Source organism: Cydia strobilella, chromosome 13 (assembly GCF_947568885.1).
Source record: "Cydia strobilella chromosome 13, ilCydStro3.1, whole genome shotgun sequence".
Taxonomy (NCBI): domain Eukaryota; kingdom Metazoa; phylum Arthropoda; class Insecta; order Lepidoptera; family Tortricidae; genus Cydia; species Cydia strobilella.
Genome location: NC_086053.1, coordinates 7,990,994 through 7,998,174, shown reverse-complemented (window position 1 = coordinate 7,998,174; position 7,181 = coordinate 7,990,994). Strand labels below are relative to the sequence as shown.

Genomic DNA, 7,181 nt, shown 5'->3' with positions numbered 1-7,181 from the left:
GCACAAGTTGAGTCGATGCAATTTCAAAACGCATCATTGACATTTCATACGTCAGAAATGTCAACATTGTCAACAAAAATTTTACTTAAAAATTTCTCACGTAAAAGTACAAAATTTCCAGTTTTTTTTTGTCATAATATCGTAAAAAAAAGAGTGACTCCAGTTGATGAAGATAATCTAACGCCTGTGGATGTTGCACTTTCCTCGCTATAGTTAGGGGAAAAGTTTTGTGTTACACACGGGTGCAAATGTATTTTACTTCTCGTTTGTTAAAACACTCGCTACGCTCAGGATTCTATTTCAACTATAGAATCCTTTCGCTTGCTCGTGTTTCAATTCCACACTCGCAGGTAAAATACAACTTTGCACCCTTGTATAACAAATAACTATTAAACATCAGGTCCACTTTTGGGGGGTAAATGAGAAAATTAAAAATTGAAGTTTTTCTAACTATATCGTGTTACATATGAAATGAAAGAGCTCATTGTAAGAATCTTAAGTATATATTTTTTATAATTTTAGGATAAACAGTTTAGAAGTTATTCAAGAAAATAGGCAAATAATGACCATCCCCTCCCCCCCTTTATCTCCGAAACTACTAGGTCTAAAATTTTGAAAAATTACACAAAATAGGTTTTTACCTATAGATCACAGGAAAACCTATTAGAAATGTGCAGTCAAGCGCACTTGGTCGGTTTTTTAAGTTGCTTATGACTATCTTCCATCCCCTAATTTAAAGGGTTGGGGGTAATTTACTATTAAAATCCTGAAATACGTGTTCAGCGGCGGTATCATGGTCGCATTTTTGTCACTTGTCATGTCATGCGTCACTTTCGTACTTACATACTTGTTAGAACATGACAGGCATGATGACAGATGATAAAAAACTGACCATCTTAGCCCTACTGGAGGCATCTTTTACACATCCGTTTTTACTGATTCCCCATACAAACTCCAATCTCCTTTTTCCCCTAACGCTCTTTTTCACCCCCTTACGGGGTTATTTTGGAGTTAAAAACTATTTTATATCCATCCCCATAACAAAAACTATCTACACGCCAAATTTCAACTAAATCAGTTCTCCACCCCCTTAGGACTAAAAATTTAAAGTTTTTGAATTTTTCTGTTGTTTATGTACCTATACTAAGTCTATCTTACAATACCAAATTTCAGCTTCCTAGGATTTCAGGAAGTACCCTAAAGGTTTTGATGATCATCAGTGAGTGACGAAATCGGGGTTTTTTAGATATGAATAAAATCTAAAGTATACGAGCTATGTAATCGAATTTTTTTAATGCTTAATAAGTCTACTAATGACATCATATTTTGAATCCGATAATTTTGTTTATCTGGTATAATCCAAAGGGACCGGACAACCCTTTCCGCGATAAAACCCTTTCAATGGGCGACACTTAAACACGGCTAACACATTGAAAGACTTTCCCTTTCGAACTGAAAGCCCATTCATACCCTTACCTTTGACTAACCCTTACCGAAAAGCTAACCAAAAATAAGGCTAGCTCTTAATAAGGGTTACCCTTATCTTTAAGCGCTTTTTATAAAGGTTTCCCTTTGCGTGAAAGAGACAGGATTAGTATATATCTACGGTAGTGTATGAAAAGGAAAGAAAATACGTGCCTAGTCAAATAACGCCGCCGTCGCCGCCGACGATCGCTCGGATTTGAAGTAATGTGTGCTTTATGAACAAGGTAGATGACTTAAATTTACACGCTTATATGCTAAAAGGGAAACCCTTTATAAGGCTAACCCTTATAAGCAATATGCAAGGTGTTGGTGAGTGGATGATAAGGGTTTTGTAAGGGTATTTGGGCTACCGATTACTCAAATGTGGTAGCTTTATATAAGGGTTTTTAAAAGCAAAACAAAGGGTTTCGTCTGGCAAAGGGTATAAGGGTGAGTTAAGCCTTATGCAATACCCTTATAAAACCCCGATAAGGGATAGCGGGCCGGTCCCTGTTCCAAACCCAAGTTATGAGGGTTCAAAAAAAACGACGAAGCGCTTCGAGAAAATGTAGGCAGTGCCCTTGCGCTTCGCTTTGCTCGTCTTGGCGGGGGCACTACCGTGCCCCCAGATACATGTTTATGGGTCTCTACTGTTTTCCAATTCTCATATAGTTTTAAGTCATAATATATTGTTTAACCACATTTTCGTTAGTCATACTTTGGTTTTTCTCTGAAACGCGTAATTTTTTAGGATTGCCATAAAACAAACCTAAACTAACCTATCTACAGGATAACCTGAGGAAAATTCTGAAAAGTTAACGGTTTCAGAATTATGACTAATGATAATATGACATCATTACATTATGACTTTCAATAATTATGTCAAGCAAAGGGACCCCACATGTTTATATATCAAAGAAAATAGATAGTACGGAGTCACATATATCTTTGTTATATATATAACTCGATATTCTTTTCCATCATAAATATTTAGATTAGCAGGTTCTAGCTAAGGGTGATATAAATTAAAACAAAAGATCTAGCCACAAATATCATGGCACGTTTATTTTTCTCCACTACATGGCGACTTCTAAAAGAATCGTGACTTGTTATTTTGCATTTCACATAGTTTCTTTTTTTATTAGAGCTCTGCAAATGAGCACTAAAGAATAATTTTACAATGTATATTTTTCCATAAAATTAAATAAACTCTGTATTTATTTTGATCTCGATATAAATCACTATAAACTGAAAAAAATTTCAAACACTTTGTTAGTTCGCTAATTATGTTGGATGAGACTATAATAAAGAGTACATTTAAAAAATCACATTAAAGCATATACATAATGCTGACTACATAGACACTCTTACAGCCCCGCCTACTGTTTAGGTTGCATACTCAAAGTATAACAATAAACAATTATAAACAAAAAGGATACCTAATATAAGATTTATAAGAAAAAATCAAAAATATTTGATAAAATATCACAAGTAGTCAGACTATAAACAAGTAAATAAATGATTATTGTAAAGGAGGCTGTAAGAGCGATATTCGCGTGCAGTTTAATACACCACAGTTAACAGACCTAACTTAAAACTAGCCTAAAAATTTTAACAATAAGAAAACAGTTTAGTAGTTAAAAGTATTGGTCATTAAAACTCTGAAGAGCTATAACTAAATGACAAACGTACCAAAACCATCATGCCATGATGTTTGCTTAGAGACATTTTTAATAAAAATTTGGAATTAAATTATGTAAAGTACTCCAAAATTTGGTTAAGTATGGCTTTAAGCCACGTATAATTTTATTATAATATAGATGATAATTGTAAAAACAATAGTGACTTAGAAATAGCTCTCAGTATACAAAAAAAAAGTTAAAATCCTTAGGCTGTACTCTCATAATGATTACAATGTAAGCAACGCAATAATTGGCAAAGCGGAAGTTCGCATAAATCTAATGATACAATAGAACTAAATATATGTACCTTAGACATTATGATTACACAAGGCTCACTGTTATCTGCTCGTTAACCTACACGACCCAATGTAACTCGTAGACGGCGCGGGCCGCCTCTAGAGCTAGACTAGGACTCGGCCTCAAGGAAGTATACATTACACTCACGGGATAGGATATGTACGATTTCAATAACTGAATGTAAAAGGGGCGTACAAAACAACGGCCATCGCAACAACCGCTGACGGTAAATGAATAACAAAAAATATAACGCTGCCAATATGAATTCAAGTGAGTATTCTTACGTTTCAATGTGGATTTCATTCTTTTTTAAAGTAATTCAGTCTTTTCTACGTTTGAAAATAAGTAGAGGAGACGATAAAAACTATTTTTACGGTTACGTAAATTGAAATGGCTCATTACTTCTCTATATATAGTAACTAACATCGGTATGTAAAATAGTTTAGCCGTGAAGGAACAAAATAATAGATCCTCTACCTTATTGCCAGACCATACAGTTTATGTTCCTTCACTGCTGTTATATTATATATGGGTTCTAGTGTCTTACGAAATATACTCCCAGTGAACAAATTCACCAGATTATGTAGACGAATGTACCTGCATTAATCGAAAAAGTCAGAAATATATTTCGTAACAAACAAGATCTTGCGCCAACTTCTGGAATGGCTCGGCTAGGGTGAGATACCATAGCTCATATTATCATATATGTATGTATAATTTCAAGTGAAAACATTAATAAAGAAAGTGAACAAATTATAACGAAAATATATTATTAATTCTAGAAAATAAAACGCGATCACCCTCGCCGCGCCACATAGAAGTTGTAACGCAATATACATTTATATATTTTATATGTACCTAAATCGCTATGTTGGTGTTCCTATTTCCATTCATATATCTATGGATAATACATGGTGTCAACGCTGTGAAGCACCTAAAAGGTAGTGCTACACAATGTCGTTACAAACTATGTTTTATAATTTTCAATGGTGAGTTACAATGGTAGCTGAAAGATATATACTACTCGTAAAACTCAAGTTAGTTTGTCTAAATAATACTGTTCTCAATGGCTTGGTAAGAAACTTACTAAAAGTGTACAAGAACTTGAAGACAATTATCTGATAGTCGTAATTTAAACTTATATTTTTATTTCTGGGCAACTAAATGCATCCGTCGTATTCATATGTATTACCGTATTTTATCTTAAAATATTGTGTACATATTTTTTATTTAAAATGATAAATGAGATATTGGCCTATTTTCTCGTGTTTTCTTTAAAATACAGAACTATCAAAATATAAAAAAATATCGAGGACTATCAAACAACATCCATATGTATATTATTATATGTACATACATCTACAAGGAAATTTTGTTTTTTTTTTTAATACCCAAAAGTAGTCCCGCACTAAGTATTTTAATTTTAGTCGAACGATGTTTTCCTCAATTTCGACTCGTATTATTGGTAGACGACTCGTCGTTAGTCCCTATTATTTCTATCGTGGATTGTTTTCTTTCCATATCAATCAATAAATAAACCCTACTAATATTTACAATTTCTAATCCAGCACATGGACACACGCAACAAGATGGAAATAAAATAATGCATCTATGCAACAAGGTAAACAATAACAAGGAGAAAAATAAATCCAAATAAAACAAATAAAAGTATGATGTCGGTACGTAACACACTAAGAGAAGGCGAGACTCTTACAATATTCTATTTCCAATTCTACCCTGACCTGCAGACTTATCTAAACTTACTCTACCACTCATTTACAAGAAATGGCACCAATCTATCTTTGATATCAAAATGGCAAACCATAAGGAACCCCCGCAGCGGACACGGCACTGACCCGTCCCGAGTGCACGAACGTCTCGACATTTTGGAAGACTACTGCGCTATATACTATTCGTTATTACTATTATTCGACAAACGACTAAGGGAAATAAATAGTATGGGTTTTTATCGATTTTCCTTTGTGATACGGATAAGGGCATATATACTATATTATATCCTAATTGGTAAACGATAACACTCTGTGTACGACATTTTCAAGAAAATACTCTACATGAACATTCACATTGAAAATTAGTTAATGTATATGAAGTTTAATCAATGGTGTTACGATGATATTGCCTAATGTCGCTATCCGCTAGAAGGCACACAAAGTTTAGTAAGAAGCTTCACAAATTATACGTTCTGTCCGTGCGAGCCCGCCGGCGCGGCGCGGGCGCACTTATTGCCTACGAGTAGGTACCGTACCGACCGCCACCGCCGGCGCCGGCGCACGGTGGGCGGTGGGCGGCTATACGTTCTGTTTGTGCGAGCCCGCCGGCGCGGTGCGGGCGCACTTATTGCCTACGAGTAGGTACCGTACCGGCCGCCACCGCCGGCGCCGGCGCACGGTGGGCGGTGGGCGGCTATACGCTCTGTCCGCGCGAGCCCGCCGGCGCGGCGCGGGCGCACTTATTGCCTACGAGTAGGTACCGTACCGGCCGCCACCGCCGGCGCCGGCGCACGGTGGGCGGTGGGCGGCTATACGTTCTGTTCGTGCGAGCCCGCCGGCGCGGCGCGGGCGCACTTATTGCCTACGAGTAGGTACCGTACCGGCCGCCACCGCCGGCGCCGGCGCACGGTGGGCGGTGGGCGGCTATACGTTCTGTTCGTGCGAGCCCGCCGGCGCGGCGCGGGCGCACGTATTGCCTACGAGTAGGTACTGTACCGGCCGCCACCGCCGGCGCTGGCGCACGGTGGGCGGCGTCACACGCATTCAACACTGAACATAACGTTACCAACCAACGCAATACGATTCAAAAATATTGCCAATTTTATGTTGCAACAGGCACTTCGCTGGATTTCTCCAATAAACATCATATTAAAGTTATTCATTTTGTGAAGCTTTCAATATTGCCTCTGAGGAATCTGCTCTTTGTGGAATTATTTGTACTTCTTCATTATTATTAGTTTATATGAACTGGAACCGTTTTATGGATTACTACGGGAAGTATCATCTAGTAATTTGATCTTTTGAGCGATCAAATTACGTCTCATCGGTAACAGCTCTATAAAATTATCCGACTTCATTATACACCGACACATTTTATTTAAGTTAAAGCATCGCAATAAGATATTGTTACAATTAACTACGCCTTAAGAAGATTGTATGTATACGACAAGCGAACGGCGAACGTCAAAATTTAGAATTTCACAGTTGGAGATTTACCATTCACAATCCAAAAGTTACCACTAAGCAAATTAGAATATGAGATCAAAAATTTAGGCCTACAATCTATATGATGAGACTTTTTTTTAAGTAACGATTTATGAATGCCACCACGAAGCTTAATATAATTATGTGATGGTATAGATAAATCACAGTTGTGGATATAAATCACAATGCTTATCATAGGCGGTACCGCTACTGACTACTCGCTACTCTCGTCCTATTGTGATGTCCACCCGTGGCGGCCTCGGGACCTCGGTGGCGCGGCCGAGCCGCCCGACGCTCCGCGCGTCACGCCCGACGAACTCAACAGTAGCTAAACTAAATAAACAATCCGTGCCTGGTCCATGCCCACAATCCAGACGGGAACAACCGCTCTCCTCGATATTGATGACTTTTATATTTAATCTTATTCTGTAAATAGCTGCTCTTGTTGATGTTGATGGCTGCCACACTACTTTATTGCACTCGGGCTGCTTACAAGCCAACCGAGAGCTGAAACAAAAAAACG

General features: G+C 37.7%; 1 protein-coding gene across 22 annotated transcripts in view; it reads right to left on the bottom strand.

The window, feature by feature from the left end:
- Positions 1-7,181, bottom strand: part of LOC134746641 (zinc finger protein ZFP2-like) — a 65,001-nt gene that overhangs the window by 35,437 nt on the left and 22,383 nt on the right. For 21 of the 22 annotated variants that reach the window (XM_063681106.1, XM_063681105.1, XM_063681112.1 and 18 more), the window contains one exon: positions 6,214-7,165. The gene's annotated coding sequence lies outside the window, so the exon portion shown is untranslated. Of the gene's footprint in view, positions 1-6,213; positions 7,166-7,181 lie in introns of those variants that run through there. The other variant, XR_010128245.1, reaches the window with a different exon arrangement.